The 18602-nt window shown below is 35.9% G+C and overlaps 1 protein-coding gene and 1 long non-coding RNA gene across 3 annotated transcripts in view; one reads left to right on the top strand and one right to left on the bottom strand.

Moving 5' to 3' along the window:
• The window catches only part of LOC150106615 (metabotropic glutamate receptor-like), a 280429-nt gene that overhangs the window by 90945 nt on the left and 170882 nt on the right, over positions 1-18602 (top strand). The gene's annotated exons all lie outside the window — the stretch shown is intronic.
• LOC150106616 (uncharacterized) overlaps positions 1-18602 on the bottom strand; it is a 90423-nt gene that overhangs the window by 46968 nt on the left and 24853 nt on the right. The window contains exon 4 of the long non-coding RNA XR_016548320.1: positions 11513-11719. This is a non-coding gene — a long non-coding RNA (uncharacterized LOC150106616). The remainder of the gene's footprint in view (positions 1-11512; positions 11720-18602) is intronic.

Genomic DNA, 18602 nt, shown 5'->3' with positions numbered 1-18602 from the left:
TTCTCAATAGGAAGAGGTAACTGTTACGATGGGCTTTCTTATTATGCTTTTGTGTCGGCAGTTCCTTATTGTGATTGAAGTAAGTAAGTATTGTGCGCCGACGTGCATTAAATTGTCACCTTTTGACCTTCAGGTCTTCTCTAGAAATTCAGCTGAACAACACACACACACACGAAACCGAGCAGGTTTGCAGTGATTATCAAATGAGTAAATCACAGGCCTGTTATAAGACCTTTTACAAGATGCTTCATTTTTCATTTCATCGGAGGTCTTAATAGGAAAGATAAGGGGGTGGGTGAGATTATCTTAGTCACCACTTTCTCCTTCACAGAAATGACCTATCAGCCGTTGAACTTTAACTTGGGTTCACTAACTCCGAAGTTGCGTTGGCGTATACTGCGGTGGATATCTTTGCCTGTTCATTCTTCCATTGCCGTCCCTCAGATCGGAGGATGCGACACTATTCGGTAGCATGGAATCGTTGCCAGGTGACAGAAACCTTCCCTGTCACGACTGCATAATCAAAGGCCGCAACTTTCTCACATTCACTGGGTCAAAGAGCGCTTCGGCGTGTAGTAGGTTGCCAGGCAACGAACAGGAAGGGAGACAGAGAGGAAAATCGGCTATAATCCATGCTAGCGATGAAGGAGGTCTTTTATTATGAAATTTTTCGACAAGAAAGTAAGCTCTGACGATATTGAAGTTCGTTGATCTTAATACCTGGATTGGTCTGAATGCAAGCCTTATCGTTGGGCCTGCAACAATATCAGCAATGCGCTGCCGTTGCATAACAATTTCGACTGCATAGTTACAGAGTTTCAGCACTTAACCTGTTATCTATGTCTTTGACCTTGGCAGCACAAAATTATTAGCATCGATTATTTAAGGACAGGTGTTGCTTAACTATGACGAATCTGGGTTTTTAGCTCGCTACTGCCCTGGTAGAAAATTTTCTGGCTTTTCCACTTTTAAGTTGGACACGAGCCCTCCTAGTGAAATTTCAGTCAAGATTTTTGTTTTCCCTTTGCAAACAGAGACATATCGGCTGCAAATTTCAGGAACAGAGCTATTGAAAAAGGAAATGAGTTTATAGCTGTTTTTCAACTTCATATTGTTTTTTTTTTTTAAATCCAAAGTTCCCAAGGTTTAAACAAATGCCTTTTTAGAGCAACAAATATTGTTACCATAATTATTTTCCCTAATTTTCTCTTTAAAAATGGTATTATAATTAACTGAAAGTAGGCAGGTCGAGAATTTGTGGCATGTTACAATGTATGGAATCTTAAGGGTATTTTTTTTTCATCTTTTCGCTGTTTTTTTTTTGGGGGGGGGGGGGGGGGGGATAACAAACCGAACTCGAAAGACTGTTGAATCCGTTGATTTTCAATAGTGTGAATGCGGTCATATGTATAAAGAGTGAACCTATCAGCATTGTATTTAAAACATCGATAGAACTATTTTTTATTAAACCTATATGTGAAAAAAAAAGTAATTCAAAGAAGAAGAGTTTGTAGAAGAGAAAAGGTTCTTCAAAAAAGAAGGGTTGAATGAAGAAGAAGAATTGAACTGGAATATAATAATTAAATTTTTTCCGAATATGTTGTAATAAAAATTTGGAAGAAAGTAGTGGAATTATACAGAACCCAGTTTTCTCGAAAGAACAATATTTATGGAAATATTTGCGCAAAAGGCATTTGCATCAACTAAATATCAGGACTAAAGGAAGTGAAATGAAAGGGGAAAGCTAATATTTAGGTAATCTTATCTAAAAACAAAGTATCCAGAGCTTTTTAAAGCAAGTTTTAGGAAGAATCGTCTCACAGGAGAACAAATATTCAGACATGCTCTGCCTTGGCATGTATCTGAGATTTGTATGCATTTAGTGAATGTTAGCAAACGTTACCTGAAGTACTTTCTCTGAAAATTAATCCTATTGAACGCTATTTTACTAAGCTATCTATAAAGATAGAAAAGATAAAAATTTAGTATTTCAATTTTTAATTCGTTACATTCTATATATTTTCGTTGTTTCTTTATTATTGTACATGGGAAAGTCAAGAAAATGTTGCTGTTAGGAAGAAAAGTGGATGAAAGAAGACGGAAAAAACTCCTAATATTTAGCTGAGTTAATACGATCGAAGAAAAGCTTCCTCTGTGTTCTATGCAAACAGTAGCCAGCAGTAGCCCTGTCCAGTCACTTTCAGAAGATGAACTGTTAGATACATTAGCTTGAATAAAATTCTTTTGCCAAACTCGATCAAATATCGTTGAAAAATCCAGAGCAATTGCTTGTATTCTTTTATCCGTTTCCATGTCATTTGTCTTAAGCGGACGCAAGGGCCAGATTTATTTATAAAGATGGCAAGCTACAGTTTAGTGCCTCATAATATGAAGTGTCTCAAGCACAAAAATGAATTCATTTCAAGTTTTATCACAATAAAAAAAAGAGAAAAAAGAAACACCAGCATAAGAAACGTCTCAAAAATACTCTCACTTATTAAAATGAACATTTCGAATATATATATATATATATGTATTCGAAATGTACATTTTAACACGCAAAAAAAGTAGAAAAGAAAATTGATGGTAATGCAGCTAACGTTGATGGGACGCTTTCTCCAAAACACAAATTTCGGATAAAATCCTTCATCCTTATTATGGGTGAACTTGGAAACCAAATCATCATCAGCAGCAGCTATGTTCTGTCCACTTCTGGAAGAAGGACTTAAACTTATATACAAATATACGATATACGATAAAGAAGATAATCGTGGACTTTGTGGAACGCCTTTATAATAAAAAGGAAACAGAAATTCAACTGGAGTTAGCGTGTTTAAGAATACTGCGATTTCAGATTCAGTTCCTTCGACATGAGTTCAGTTATCAATGAAGGAAATAAACTGCACACAATGGATCTCTTCCTGTGATCCATAATCTGGAGTAGAAAGATGAGATGGTGAGGCGCTAATCTCTTCCATCTTGCAGTTGGTATCCTATGCCAGTAGATAAACGTTCACAAGGCCGGTTTTCCCAAGTTTTCTGGAGGAAATACCCTTCACTTCCGTATGAGACTGACTAAGTCACCATTTGATTGAAAATAACTGATAATGGTTCTCATTTACTTGGGATTCTGACCCGGATCTTTCCAACCAAAGGGCTCGCCTATACCATCTGAGCTACGGAGGCTCTTTTAGTGTGGTAAGAGGAAAGTTTTGGAAGGATCTGGAAGAAATTAAATGCAAATAGGTCTTGCACTATGTGCAGGGTCAGCTAGACTTGCAACACTTGCAGCCGCAAACTTGACTTGTTTGTCTGTTTGCTTACTTGGGAAATGGAGTAAAAACCAGGTTTAAAATAGCTTGGTATCTTTAACATAAATTAGCTTTCGTTTTAGCTGATATAGCGATTGTTTCATCTAAAAGTGGGATGACCATAAAAGTGAAACAAATGTAGATAGGATTACACAAAAGACTAGAGTACATTGCTGATTTTACGTGTTTCTACTTCTGGTGTTTGAAAAATCGCTTTGGAATTTATTAAAAACTTCCTTGTAACTGTTGTGATCTTTGGCATAGATAGTAAAGGAAATCTGAAACTGAAGCATTTATGCTTTTTTTTTTTTTATCGTGAACATATAATGAGTATCGCAGGTTTGTTAAAGGTTAAATAATAGGGAAACTCATCTCTAGAAACCAAACATGATGCTTTACTTTTTCAAGATGTTTGAAGACTTCAGTAAGCAGATTGTGGCTTCGTATTCGATGGAAATTGTGTGCCACTTTAATTGTAGAAGGATGAGCATTTAAAGTGGACTGAGGAATAAAGGTTTTAATGTATTTTTAAAACCACGATTTCAGCGATATTTAAGTTCAGTAATTTAAAAAAAAAACATTCAGGGATATCATTCGGGGATATTCCTTTTCAGCTGAAGTTTCTATTTTCCCTTGCTTGTACCAATGATCACCCAATTGAACATCGGAAAACACTAGGGAAGGAGATCCAGGTCTGTGTAATAGCGAAAAACTGGGTGGTTAAATTTTGCTATGTCGTGACCAACTTAAAAAAATGGCCTTCGATGTAGTCATCCATCAATTGCCACAACCAATAAAATGGTGGACAAGATACACGGTTTAGTAATATCAGATAGATGATTGACCGCTAGATACAGTGGCAGCGTTGTAGACATGCGAAAAAAAAAGAGTCCACCAGGACAATGCTACGTCTCATAATAAGTCAGTGGTAGTGATGACTCGCGTGCATGACTGAAGCTTTAAGGTTATCGAATAACTACTCTGCTCATTTGATCTTATTTCCATTAAACTAATTCCATCATTATATCTCGGAAAATGACGTCGGCCTTGCTGTGGACGTCTGTTTTGACGTGCAAAATGCTAGGTTTTGTGCTGAGGGATCAGAGGCAATGCAGTATCACTGGAAAAAGTGTGTCGACTTATGAAGGAATCATATGTTATAAAATAATAGGTGATCATTCAGTTATGATTAGTCCTTTACATTTAGCCCACGAAATATAAAAGACTGCACAGTTATTCATTTATTCACATGTTCACAAATACTGTGTGCATCCGATTTTTTCCAATAGCTAAAACTTTGGTTTTAGAATATTTGCACAGACCTAAGAAGAATTAATGCCTAGGCATTAAGAAGTTCAAAGTGATTTCTTCAGGTGAACGTACAGCTCCAAAGAACTGGCGGTCTTAAATCATTTTCATTATGTTTTGAACTTGCAGATACTAGGTGTAATTGGTTATACAACGTCTATATGCGTCGTTGTCTGAATATCTATGATTCTATAAATTTCATCGGATTTTGTGCGCCTGGAATCCATAAATCAGTGACTGTATGTACATACACAGAATCGCAATAATTCAGTATTTGTATTAATTTCAGATATAAAATTAACGTCATAGTTCTAATTATTTAGTTGTGTTTTTTGTTATATATAAGAGCAATTCCATCGGAAATAGAAAAACCTTGAATTTTTCCAAAATTCACGGTAAAGACAACCGAAAATCCATTAAGCAAAATTTCAGTCCGATCCTTCCAAAACATTTTTCACGAGAAACTAGGAAAGATTGACAAAACGTTCCATCATCAGTAATTGAATATGACATTCAAACTTCAGAATGAGCTTTGTAAATCTAGAGCCTGAGTAAATATCTTTCAGAAATTTAGTCGGAAAAGTGACAGATAACAAGAAGAAACACAATTTCGAACCGGATATTTTACGTACTGTAGACATAATCTGTGTTTATAAATGAGGGATTGAGCTCTGAAACTATTTGAATCTATAACAAATATGTGCTGGAGAAAAGGGAGGGAAACTTATGTGGGTTAATTTTCCTAGGTCTCTCTCTTTCTCTCTCTCTCCCCCCTTACAAAGGCCTCTTGCGACTCCCTTACGTATAGCTTCCGTATTGTGGTGGTGTCATCCAACTTCTTACAGGAAGTGCAAGGTGTAATTAAACCTTCAGGACACCGTAACCCAGACTCGTGAGTTAACTATATCAGAAAGTAAAGTATAAATTTCTCGGACCCCTTTTTTGTTTTCCTACCCCTTTTCTTTCCGCTGATCCAACTGTCTCCTTATACATGTCTGGTTCAACCGGTATGTCCTCAGGCTTCAGGCAAAACTGCGACTTTGCTTTCAGTACAGAAACGATCCTGCGCTGGGTCACGCTTGCGCACAACCGAAGGTGGTAAACTGTGTGCTTCCCCCCAACTTCTCTCCCTTCCCATGCGCTCTTTCCACTGAACTTTCCTACACACTCCGACAGCTGGTGCAAGTATCCCCAAGGTACTTACCTCAACTCACCGGAAGGTTTCGGATTGTAGACAGCTCGCGCCACGGACAGCGGAAGAACGTGAGGGCAGAAGGACCAGTTATCTGCATGCCTGTGGATGCCAGTACGGTTGTCATGAACGGCAGAATTGTGCCTCGCGGTTCTCTGTGGATAAAACGTTCTGCGTGGGAACACCGCTTGCTGATTTCATAATTTAGTCAACTAAAAGAACCTGTTGCTTTACAGGTAAGGGTTTTTCTTCTCTGTTAAACGGCATTATATTTCAACGTGGTATTTTGTTAGAATAGCTCTAATGTCTCCAAATGTATTGCGGAAGATTAATTGAACAAAAAACATTCTAAAGTACAACAAACACTGATAGTCGCAAATTGTCGTGTCTTAAGAGAATAAAAACCTACGTGACCTCTGAACGTAATAAGAGCAATCAAAACTATCGAAGGCCACGTATGGGTGTTGGCCTTCGATAGAATCGTTACAAGCACCTGCCACTAATAGTTACTAAATGCAAGTTACAATTGACTGATTCACTAATAAAGTGTGCACACACAGCTGCTTCCTGTTTAAGATTTTTTTACTAGGAAATTAAAAATCCTTCGAGATATTTCCTTTCCATATAGTAACGTTTGCTAATTATAATAATAGTAAATTATTTTGATATATATATATATATATATATATGTGTTTGTGTAAATAAGTTTTTTTACCTTGGGTAATGTATTAGGGTTACCAAGTAATTTTATAAACTTGTTTATAAAATTACTTGGTAACCCCTAATGCATATATAAAATTATAAATATATGCATATAAATTTATAAAATTACTTGGTAACCCCTAATGCATATATATATATATATATATATATATATATATATATATATATATATATATATATATATATATATATATATATATATATATATATATATATATATATATATATATATATATATATTAAGTCGTAAGATATTAACATATACAATGTAGGCTGGCGGAATTACATTTATTAAGTTCTCGGCATGATCAAATTGTTTTATGTAATAAGCTAATTGTTTACACAGTAACTTCTTCACGAACATTTTTATTAATGACATGATGTCTGCTAGTTGGTATTTCTCACTTGACTCGTCCATCTATCTGTCGCCAACTTTGTGTTTATTTACTTTATTATTATTTTTAAATAAAAATAAATAATAGAATAAATAATAAACTTAAAAAATAATACACAGACATGTACTGAATGCGAGTTATTAGGATTTCAGAATTTTGCCATTCCTCCGTCCCCTAAAATATGAAAATATCAGTTCTGTTTATTGTTATGTCAAATTAGAAAAAAAAAAGTAGAAATTACTGAAACATTTTGCTTTAGAAATAAATTTTACGTTTATCTGTACTAAATGATATTTATAGAATTTAGTACAGATTTTCTAAATTATTTATAGAATCCAAAATTTCGTAGGAGGCGCTGTACCATAGTCGTCTGCTAAAAAAAATAACTAATGTAATATCATTTCATTTTATTATAAAGCATCGCTATAAAGTGACGCTTTATTTTTCATGTTTATCTTAAAACAGTGATAACGAAGTATTTGAAGTATTGATAAAGTTATTATATTTTTCGTAAATAAAGTTTTTAAAATATGTGTTTCTAAATTATGTTTCTGTCCTGATAAATTATGTTTCGCTCCTGGTTTCCCCGTATTGCTTAACCGGATCAGGTAATGATTGCTATTTTTCTATCTTAAATTAAAAAAAAAAAAAAAAATGTTTAGTCTGTAGTCGAATAGTTAAAATACTCAACATACGCTTTAATTGTACATTGAGTATGACCCTTTAAGGTCATGTATTATGTCTGTGGCTTATTTAAATGTGTGTGATGGCCCTGGAACGTTTTTTTTTAAATATATTTTACTCACTTCTAAAACATGAATTTCTGAGCTGGGTTTGTCCAAGATGATAAGTTATGGTATCTTACCGTTTGTGCTTTTTTTAAGAATTTTCATAATAAAGCTAAGAGTAGTAGTAGTTGGCGATGTATATTTATCTGAGTAATTGAGAGATAAAAAGTGCAGTTATTCAATCATTTCATTCAGTGTTCATTAATAACCAGAAGCTGTTTTTTGCGCGCGCGCGCGTGTGTGTATAACACTGAGTAAGGAAATTTGTGTAGTAACCACTGCTATTAAACTTTCTGCTTTTCTTTTCATTTAAGCTATATTTATTTTTTAACTATAAAGTTAGACGCTATAAAGTTCTTGGGTTATCACATGCACAGGTGCGCATGCTTTATTTTTAATCATTTTTCGTTATACTGAAAGTACTGAATTAAATTATTTCATAAGTTTCATCCGAAGCTGCTATGCTAACAATTGTTTTAGCACTTCAAAGGATACCATAATACTATCCAAGTGGCTTCTACAAGATTGCATTAAAAAAAAAAAATTATCCAGGTCACCAGAAAAATGTTTGTCTATGAATTCATTCCAGTTCATGCATTCTAACACTTTTCCCGAAGACTGGTTTTCGAGAGAAAAACGAAAAAACATTTTTAAATTTTTGCACTTTTTTTCTTTCTTGTTTACCTGCTGCGGGCTTGTCCTGTACATGTCGCCTTGTCTCTCGCGTTTACCTAGTACGAATCTCTCTCTCTCTCTCTCTCTCTCTCTCTCTCTCTCTCTCTCTCTCTCTCTCTCTCTCTCTCTCTCTCTCTCTCTCTCTTTTCCTCATTCTTCCTCCGGTCTTTCTTCGCTGTGCTGTTTCTTGAGCCTTCAGATCCCCCTCCCCCCATGCCGCTCCCGTTTTCCGCGTCTTTTCAGAAAAGATTTCCCTATTCCTTCCTGTTTTTATCGCATGTGTTTCTCTTCTGTTTAGTGCTTCTTAATTCATACGAACATAGGATGAATAAAGTAAAAGTGAATAAGATAATATCCAATTCATTATTTTTATTATTATTAAAAGCATCATTCAGTGTTCATTACTGGCCCGAAAAGTAAAATAAAATGCAGTAAGGATGCACATTTTCACATTTTACATGTAGATTTGTAATAGAGGTATTCGATAAACCCAATGCTGTACAGTTGTTCTTTTGGAAAGAATATGAATGAAATGTAAGAGGTAAAAATTGTTGCGTGTTTCCAATATCAAACGTGTTGCAATTCTTTACATAGGATAAGCTGTTGCATAGGATTAGTTTACATAGGATAAGCGCTTTTTTTGACATATCAGTACCAAGGTTGTGGCGATAGCAAAGTTTCAGTGGTATATTGTCCGCGCGGTTAGCCTAGTGGCTTTGCGCTTCGCAACCATATGCCTGGGGAAGGAGTGTCCTAGGTTCGATTCCCGTCGCCGACGTGAGGAGCTTAAGGATCTTCCTCAGCCATAGCCAAGTTAGCCAGTCTTGGGCGTGGACAGCAGGGTTTTTCCCCCCCCCCCCTCAGTTTATCTGGGGTTTTTCATCCCGCAAGCAGGCGAACCGGCCCCGTGAACACACGGATCTACAGCCATAAATACTTAACCCCCATTAGGAGGCTCAATCGCCCCAATAAGGACGGGGGAGAAAAGGGAGGGAACTCCATACGAATAAATAAATTGGTATATTGCTATGTGAAGAGTACAGCATCCTCGAATATAATCACCATTACTATTGAGATAGTAAAATGTAATGGTGATAATAGTTCCAGTTCTTGAGATAGGAAATACATGATTTGCAATAACCTTTTCTACTTTTCTCATTTTTCCGTATTTTGCGGCAAATAATCGAGTTCCTTATGGTCCCGGACTTAGGGATCACCGTTATGTAATTTATACTTGAATTCGCTAAATATAAATGTAAGTATACATTTCTATGTATACTTACATTTACTTAAGTGCTCATGTTTTCATTTTCAAAAATTTCAATTCGCTAGCAGTTAAGTCAATGCTTATTGCTTTGACTTAATAGAGTGTAGAATGTACACGCTGTGTGGATATTTGAATGTATAAATATGAATTCTTTGATATCCATACGCACATGGAAAAGTGAATACTGACAAGGCCGAGCTGGTGGCGTGTGCGAAGTGTGCAATATACACAGGTGCCGTAGAAGAAAAGGCGCCTAAAAGATGTCAAAAAATATGAGATAAGAGTTTAAACGAACAACGAATGGTACATATAATTATGAATCGTCTTCCGTTCGGGCCCTTCAGATCTTCCCGGAAACGAACAAATAAATTCTAAAATTGTATCCTGGTCCCGATTATATCACTGTAATTTTCTATTAAAATTTACGAAAATATACCTAAAATAGTTCTTTATTTTTTGATGTACCATAAATCAACTTATGATCAATTGTTGAGTTTCTGTGTAAGGGCCGTATCCTAATTTTAATCGGATCCGATGCATGTGGTCCTTGCCTAGAAGTCGGCTTACTACCGATAACTCATTCTTCTCGACATTCGAGCCTGTTATATTAGCGGGTTGTTAGGGCGGCGTCAGCGACACAAAATAATCAGCGAACTCTCGAGTCCAATGCGAAACATTTTTGTAAAATTCTCTTATCTATTTTCATTGAATCTTCAAAATTAATTTATTTATTAATGCAAAATTAATGTAAAGAATATTTGAATAAATCTCTTAACTTTATATTACTATTTTATATTATTTTGAAAATGTATATAACTTGAAAAAAATTCTATAAGCAGGACTAATCCATAGGTAACATTATACTGTAAAGTGGTTTTTATTTGTTTTTCATTTCCTGTTCGTTTTATTCACACTTTCAAAAAAAAACTTTTTTGGAAAGGCGCCGAACATTAATCGCACACACAAGAAAAATACTATGCGCCGGTCCTGATACTGACCATAACCCATGATACACTGAAATCATGAATGATACCGATATTTTACATAGCCTATATATTGTTTTATATCGCTCATTTAAAACATTTACAGGATGCCTTATTATTCATTATACGAAGTCAGTTGGTCCCATGCCCATCTCATTTTTATAGTGAATAGGTTGGGTAGCTGGACAACTTGTTCGTATGCTTGCGTGTAATGGTCTTAATTCGTAGCATTTAAGAACGAGTTTTGCAAGTACAGCACAAAAGAGAATTCAATAATGGTTAACAGTTTGTCTATAAATGGATGCTGACATTACGGCACAGAAGTCGGCACGAATAACGTCCAGTTTTGTGGATGTGGATTCAGTATAGTTTTAAACATGAACAAGAAAACGGTTGTATATTCTGTACAAGTACAATGCTTCTTTTTCATAATACATTGGTTGCGAAAGAAACAAGTGAACATTCATTTCCGAATAAAACTGTCACTGCTGATAGAGCAGGATACTTTTCAGTCACAAAAGTTAGTGAACTTGTTTCGAAGTAGAATAAGCCTTCAGGGAAATGTTACATAGTGTCATCTTTCTCTCTCTCTCTCTCTCTTCCTTGACCCAGATCAGAAATTATATTTTAGTATGGATTTCAACTGGGACTGGAGAAAATTCTAAGTGAAGGAATGCTCCATGGAATCGCCTTTTCTCCATATAATATTCATGTATCTCTGTTTTATCAACTGGAAATTATCATTCAGTAATTTTGATATGATGTTTACAAAATTAGTTTATAGAGTATATTATATATAAATAGGCCTGTTATTCATAGGTTTATGTACTGACTGTTGGACACTAGTCCTTCTAAAGGAGAGGTGATTACCTTGTACGCGGGCTTCATCCTTGCAGTTCATTGAATATTCCTGAGGAGTCTCGACACATGCCTCACTACCTGTAATCTTTGTCGGTCCATTACAGTCACAGGCCAGGCATTTCTTTTCTTCTTACATTAACTGCAAGATCATTACACAAGAATGTCTGATCCTTCCTTCCTTTGCTTCGCAAGCCATGCATGGCTCTCTCTCGATCTCTGTACGAATTTGTCCGAGAAAGAGAAAGTACGCAGGTTAATTCAAATATTTTTTAGTTAAACTTCACAATAATTAGCAATCTCTTTAAAAATATTTGTATCAGAAAATTGAGCGGTTTTTCACTTGAATTAAAAACAGATTGTCAAATTTTAAGATGAAATACGAGGTGCCACTCAAAAGTTCCGGACAGGCTGAAAAAAAATTAAAAAATAAAATAATAAATAAAAAAATAAAATAAATGGATAAAAAGTAGGCCTAAACTCATTATGGATCTTCACTTTGAAATAGCCCTTTTGTGAATTTATATACCGAATTCAACATTACCGCCGCCTGCTGGTAACATTACTGGTAATGTCTTCCTTTTAGACAGCTTATTTAGCACCGTATGCGATACCGTTCGATGTACAATTCTGGTATACTGCCTGATAACACTATGGGATACTGTTTCCGAAATATTCCCAAATCTTCTCAAGCTGAGATTCAGAATTGATTGCTTTACAATAATAATGTCCCTACGCATATTATGCTATCCCTATTCAATTTGTTCACAGTTTTGACCAAGAATTCGTCTCTGATCCGCAACTTCCTTACTTTCCAGACGCGGCTATATGGGGAGTATGGAAGTTGTGTGATCACACCCATCGTGTTGGCCACAAAAAAAAAAAAAAAAAAAAAAACAGTTGCATATACGACATATTATGCTTCACGGAATTGTTGTCTCGAAGCAGTCAGTTTTGCGTGTGCAATTTTGTTGATCGAATTCGACAAACATCTTCCCTCAATGCCTTAAAACTTTAAGTAATATTAGTTGTCCGTTTGGTCTGGGGGGAAGAATTCATGATGATAACCCCTTCACAGTCAAAGAAAATAAAAACACCATCATCATCATCATCGTACTCAAATAACATTAAACCACCTCTTGAACCTGTTAAAAGCCATTCGAAAGGTTGCCTTTCCCATTGGCTCATCTCAAATGCTGCTTGTAACATTTTCAAAGGTATATTAAAGAAATCGAGTTTAAAACAAAACATGCCGAAAATTCTTTATTATTTCATATCAGCTCTTTCGAAAATTTCAGAACACAATAAAGAGTCGAGCAATAAACCCACGTTTATATGACAACACTACAGGCGCTATAATGGTGACACGAAAACAACATCTCATAATGAAGCAATACAATAATACCTAGCGAAAGCATAGTCATACTACCAGTCAAACGCTCTTCTCGTGACAAGTCCAGGATTTTACTCATGAGTAAAATACGACTTTACCAATTTTCATCCAGAGTGTAGTACAATGAGCTCCTGATCTAATATTTTTAATGGCACAATACTTCTATTCAGTTTTCTTTATTTTTTTTTTTCTGACGCTAGATCTATTTACTTGACTCTTGCGTTTTATAATTCAGTTCGAGAACTTCTCATAATTCATATCGCATATTGGAGTCTAGTTGTGGGTAAGACGTCATGATAATATATTACAAGATTCCATTCGAATAACCGTGCCAAAGTAATTTTAATCATAGTTGTATTAATTAGTCAAGAAACATAATTGCCATTTTATATACGTATGTGTATTGTGTGTGAATATACGTGCGTGTGTATTTAAGGTTACCACAAGACAACTAAGTCCATGAGGCAACGGCATGTGTTCTTCGACCAGTTTGGCTGTTGTGCAGCCAAGCTGGTGGTACCCCTTTAATAACTTATATACTTCTATCATATCTCCTCTCTGACGCCTATCAGCTAGTTTTTGGAGCCCACAGATCTTCAATCCATCCTCATAGGAAACATTCCACAGGCCTGCAACAATCTTTGTCACTCGCCTCTGGATCCTTTCCACCACTTCTGCATCACCAAGGAATTCAGGTGACCAGATCTGTGCGTAGTAGTTCAGATGTGGACTTATTAATGCCTTATAAAGTGGAACAATAACTTCCCTATCCGTGCTTGTCAGTGTGTTCTTCAACAACTGTGTAATTTGACAACCATGTTATTTTGGCCACCTTTGCAATGTGTCATCTACACTTCAGTTCTCTGTCCACAATAATTCTCAACTCCCTTGTCTCTGCAACTTCTTGCAGTTCAGTGATTTCATCCACCCAAAGTGCAACACCTTACATTTAACCACTTTAAACTGAAGCCATCTACCTTTGCCCATACCGCCAGCATATTTAAGTCATCCTGCAAGATATGCTATCGCTGTTCTCTTTCATCATCAGCAAACAAGTGTCAAATATTTCCAATATCGTTAATGTACAAATTAAACAACAGAGGACAACGTACTGAGCCCTGAGGCACACCACTAGTCACTTGCCTTCTCCTGGACTCAGCTTCTCAATAAACCACTCTTTGATATCTGTCCATCAGTTACCTTCTAATCCAAATCACCAGCTTCGGATCCATTCCCATTTGCTCCAGCTTATTCAACATAGCTCCATGTGGAATCTTGTCAAATGCCTTTGCAGAATCCAGCAGTATCACCTAGTAAGGATTTCCTTTATTCAACTCTACCGTTACTTTATTATAGAAAGTAAGTTACTAAGGCAAGACCTACCCTTCACAAAACCATGTTATCCCTTATAAAGTATCATATTTCTGTCCGCCCAGTCGTGAATTCTAAGTTTTATCAATTTCTCCAAAACCTTAACCGCCACTCCTGATATACTGATATCAGGAGTGGTGTTAAGGTTCTGCAATATACTAAACACCTCTATTTCTTCTATCTCTAGACTCTCATCAGTCAGTGACATTCAGCATTGCAATATCGCAACCAAGATGGTACATTTATGCAAAATGATTTGATTTGCTTCTGTTACCTCCCTACCATCAACACTTTTTAAAGTCATCCTTCCATAGTTATTCCTCCTTTTACTTGCCACATAGCGAAAGAACTCCTTAGGATTTCTTTTGGGCTCATCAGCTAGCTGCTTCTCATAATTAGCTTTGGCCTTCCTGACCATACAGGTCACCCCCTTGCCTGCACCTTGTACTGTTCATCGGTATGCTGATCACCTTTTTCTTTATACTTCCTCCACAACCTTTTCTTTATCTGCAACTCCTACTTAATAATATACGTACTATTCATCCATTTTACTCCTACTTTATTTATCTTCCTGATTCTGGGTATACAGTCTGATACAGCTTTTCTTAAACACCCTTTCACGCACCATCAACATCTCTCCCCTTCAACTTCTCATGCCATAGCACTGCTAAAAGCTGACTTCTCAGCTTGTCATAATCACCTTGTAATTCTCTACACACCCTTCTTAACATAAAATTCTGCATTTCTTACAATCTCCCAGATCAAGACCACGTGATCGCTTTCCCCAAGTGGGGGATAGTATGACTAAATTGGTTACTGATATGTTCTTCGATGCTATGATCAGATCCAACACTCTCGAACCTCTTGTTCATACCAGAATAGTAAGATTGCAAAATAATAATAATTAAACTAAACTAATTACTTTATATGTAGATTATTAAGCTAGGCTGAAATCACTAGCAGTTAATAAAAAATCCTTTGGTACACCCATACGGACCTTAGTGTGACATATGAAGATTTCTGCTCCAGAAATCTTCATTTTTTAAAAATCCCCCCCCCCTACTTCTTTTTAGTGTTTCATTTGGGTTAAGCACATCGGTTATGATTTGAAAATCATAAATATTTTTGACAAAAAAATTCATTATGGTCGAAATCACGCTTATTTGTCGTTATATTTCAACTGATCCTTGTAATGTGTGGTTCAGTTTTATATTTAAAAAACGGGCGTGTTCGTAATAAAAACTTTATGTGGATACATCATGTCCATAAAGCAGTTGCAGAACTGTTTTATATACATGGAATCACTAGAACAATAACTTTAAAGTTAATAATACACTGTAATAATAAAAATTCTTCTAAAGAACTGCAACTCCAAACATTTCCATCATCAACTATCCAAGCAAATTCTGGGGGTTCAGCGGTGATCGGTCGATTAAGAATTGTTACTACAGATAACTATCAATCGCTCAGAGTGGAAACAAACTTGCCAGAGAGTTTGATTTGCAATTAATCTCAGATACACTGTTAGTTCCCTTTTTAATTATTTTTAATTAGAATAGTGAGATTGCAAAATAATAATAATTAAACTAAACTAATTACTTTATATATAAAACTAGCCAAAGCACAAAATGTCCAGTGGTATTGCTTCTGTTAGTGCGGTCGTAGCGCTACCACTTAGCTCATAGAATTACTGAAGAAATAGCCAAAACTATGAGATTCGTTAATTCCGTGTGCTCTCTGACTGGTTGCCCATTTTACAGAATGAAACACCTGAATTTACGAAAAAGTGAAAAAAACCCTACCATTTATCCAGCTAACTTCCTTCAACTGAAAAGGCATTATGAACATTACTCTCGTCCTATACATTCGCCTTAGCGCAGTTGCGACATTTGTCCTGCTGAGATGGAACGAATTTTTCTTCTAGAAACTCGAATTTTTCATCCCTCAAAATAGGAAAAACTGCACAGAAGAACCAATGCGATTAACAGGCAATAAACTGACTTAGTTGTCGATCATAATTTAAACATAACTAAAACCTAGATGGGATGAACCCAGGTCTTGCACAGAAGGACAAATGTGATTGACTGCATTATTGAGGTGACCCTACACGCAGTTCTAATTTTAATTGTACTTCTCTGGTTAGGTTTTTCTAACAAGCTTGTAATCACTGAGCATAATAATAATAAAATATTTTTTAAAGAAAATACATAACTTTGAAAACTTGTGAAATAAACTTAAAGGATGAATTAGAAAGTGTCATTATGTTTCCAGTTTCATAGGAAATAAGGTGGCTCCTGTTTTATACCAACATACCTGACTGATCTGAAGTCTTTTCTCCTCTTTCTTTATACTGATAAAAAGGAAGAAAATTATTTACACAAATAAAGTCCTATATATGAATTGTGAGAATTTTTTCCTTTGTTTAGAAGATTTTCTTTCTTATAAAAGCTTTACCAGTCCAAAGAACAATTTTATAGCTCAATTAGGTTTATTGCAACTTTTTTGCCCCGAGGGAACATCATTTTCATTTCATGTTCATCAATTGTGTCAAACATCGAATGGAACACAAGGCATAAACCAGCTCGTTGCTCAACGGCTCTGGTTATGTCTGTCATTGCTACAGTCAACATATTTATCTTTATAATGAAAGATTCGACGTCTTCTTGTGAAACTATGCCACTCCCAGGGCTACCTACAGTACGCATAGGAACCCAGCTGTGAGGTAAATACCCGGATGCGTCATAAATAAATTACCACACAAAGCTTTCGTATAAAAGTACGGCGGAAAAAGAACTGCACGAAAGGCTTGTTCACAATCACTTCATTACTCAAAACGCGCAGAACCAGATATTTGGCATTCCTCGTGTCGAGCATTGAGACAGGTAATATGCTCGGGTCAGTAACGTACGATGTTTTCCTGGAGAACATCATTATGGCTTTCCCAATACGGATTAGTTCTGGCAACTTACGCAATGTGGATGGCGATGCATGTGATCATAAAATGAGCAAAGCCTTTATTCCCCTTTCACTTTACTTCGTGTTATTCAGCACACATAGGTTTATAATTACGTAACAAATAACCACTAAAGAGATTTGTTGAAACATGCAATGGACATATGGTTTCTTCAGAGGAAAGAGATTTTGCATCATCCTTCTATGTTATGTGTTGGGCCAATTTTTTCTTTACGTCTCTGGTAAGGAGTCATCGAAAAATAAGTTGTACGTGTTACTAATGTTTTATTTCAAATGATGGTAGACATTCTTGTCACTCACTCAGTGTAAGACCTTTATCTTACTTTTTGGAGGCCTGAAGTTCCATATTTGGTCTTTAGAATAGAGTTTCCTGATTACCAACCAACTGTACTAAATGCATGATAGGTTAACAACCCTTTAGAGGTAGGATTCACATAAAATATAACAAAGTTCACCTCTGACAATTGGAGAAACCATCAAATGTATACAGGAATATGTGAATGTTATCGAAATATTTATTACTGAAATAAGAGCCAACGGACTTCACTTCGGCGAAGTAAAATTATTCAAAATTAAGTGGATATTGAATACCACATTATTTCTTAGCCGAATAAGAAACTCAAAGATAGGGAATCTAATCTAAGAGGTTCATGCCTAATATAGAAAACTATATAAAGTTCGGCGAGTCCAAGCATAAGCCAACACCTGGTAGAGCAATGCCAGGGCAACTCGTAGTAAAGGTGGAGCAAGAGCCGATCTGTCCTTAATATTTTCCCATAATGTAAAACACAGCTCCTAGGAGATGTATTGCTGTTCTACATTATTAGAGAAGGTCACTACCCAGACCGGCTTCGACCTTTCTTGAGGTTTCATCAGTGAGTAGGTAGACCTAGATGCAATACTAAGGTTTCAATAGTCAGAGCTTATTTCTTTACTCTACGAGTTGCCAAAAGGTGCACAAATACAATTACTGAAATAAGAGCCAACAGGCTTCACTTCGGCGAAGTAAAATTATTCAAAATTAAGTGGATATTGAATACCGCATTCTGGGTAGTGACCTCTCATAATGCAGAACAGCAATACATCTCCTAGGAGCTGTGTTTTACATTATGGGAAAATATTAAGGACTGATCGGCGCTTGCCCCACCTTTACTACGAGTTCCCCTGGCATTTCACTACCAGGTGTTGGCCTGTGCTTGGACTCGCCGAACTTTATATAGTTTTCTATATTCGGCATGAACCTCTTAGATTAGATTCCCTATTTTTGAGTTTCTTATTCGGCTAAGAAATAATTTGGTATTCAATATCCACTTAATTTTGTTACCGAAATATTTTCTTTATTTATATACATATATAATTTATTGC

This window comes from Typopeltis vanoorti, chromosome 5, assembly GCF_054136105.1.
Source record: "Typopeltis vanoorti isolate ZY-2024b chromosome 5, IOZ_Tvanoo_1.0, whole genome shotgun sequence".
Classification (NCBI taxonomy): Eukaryota; Metazoa; Arthropoda; class Arachnida; order Uropygi; family Thelyphonidae; genus Typopeltis; species Typopeltis vanoorti.
This window is presented reverse-complemented; position numbering and strand designations above follow the sequence as displayed.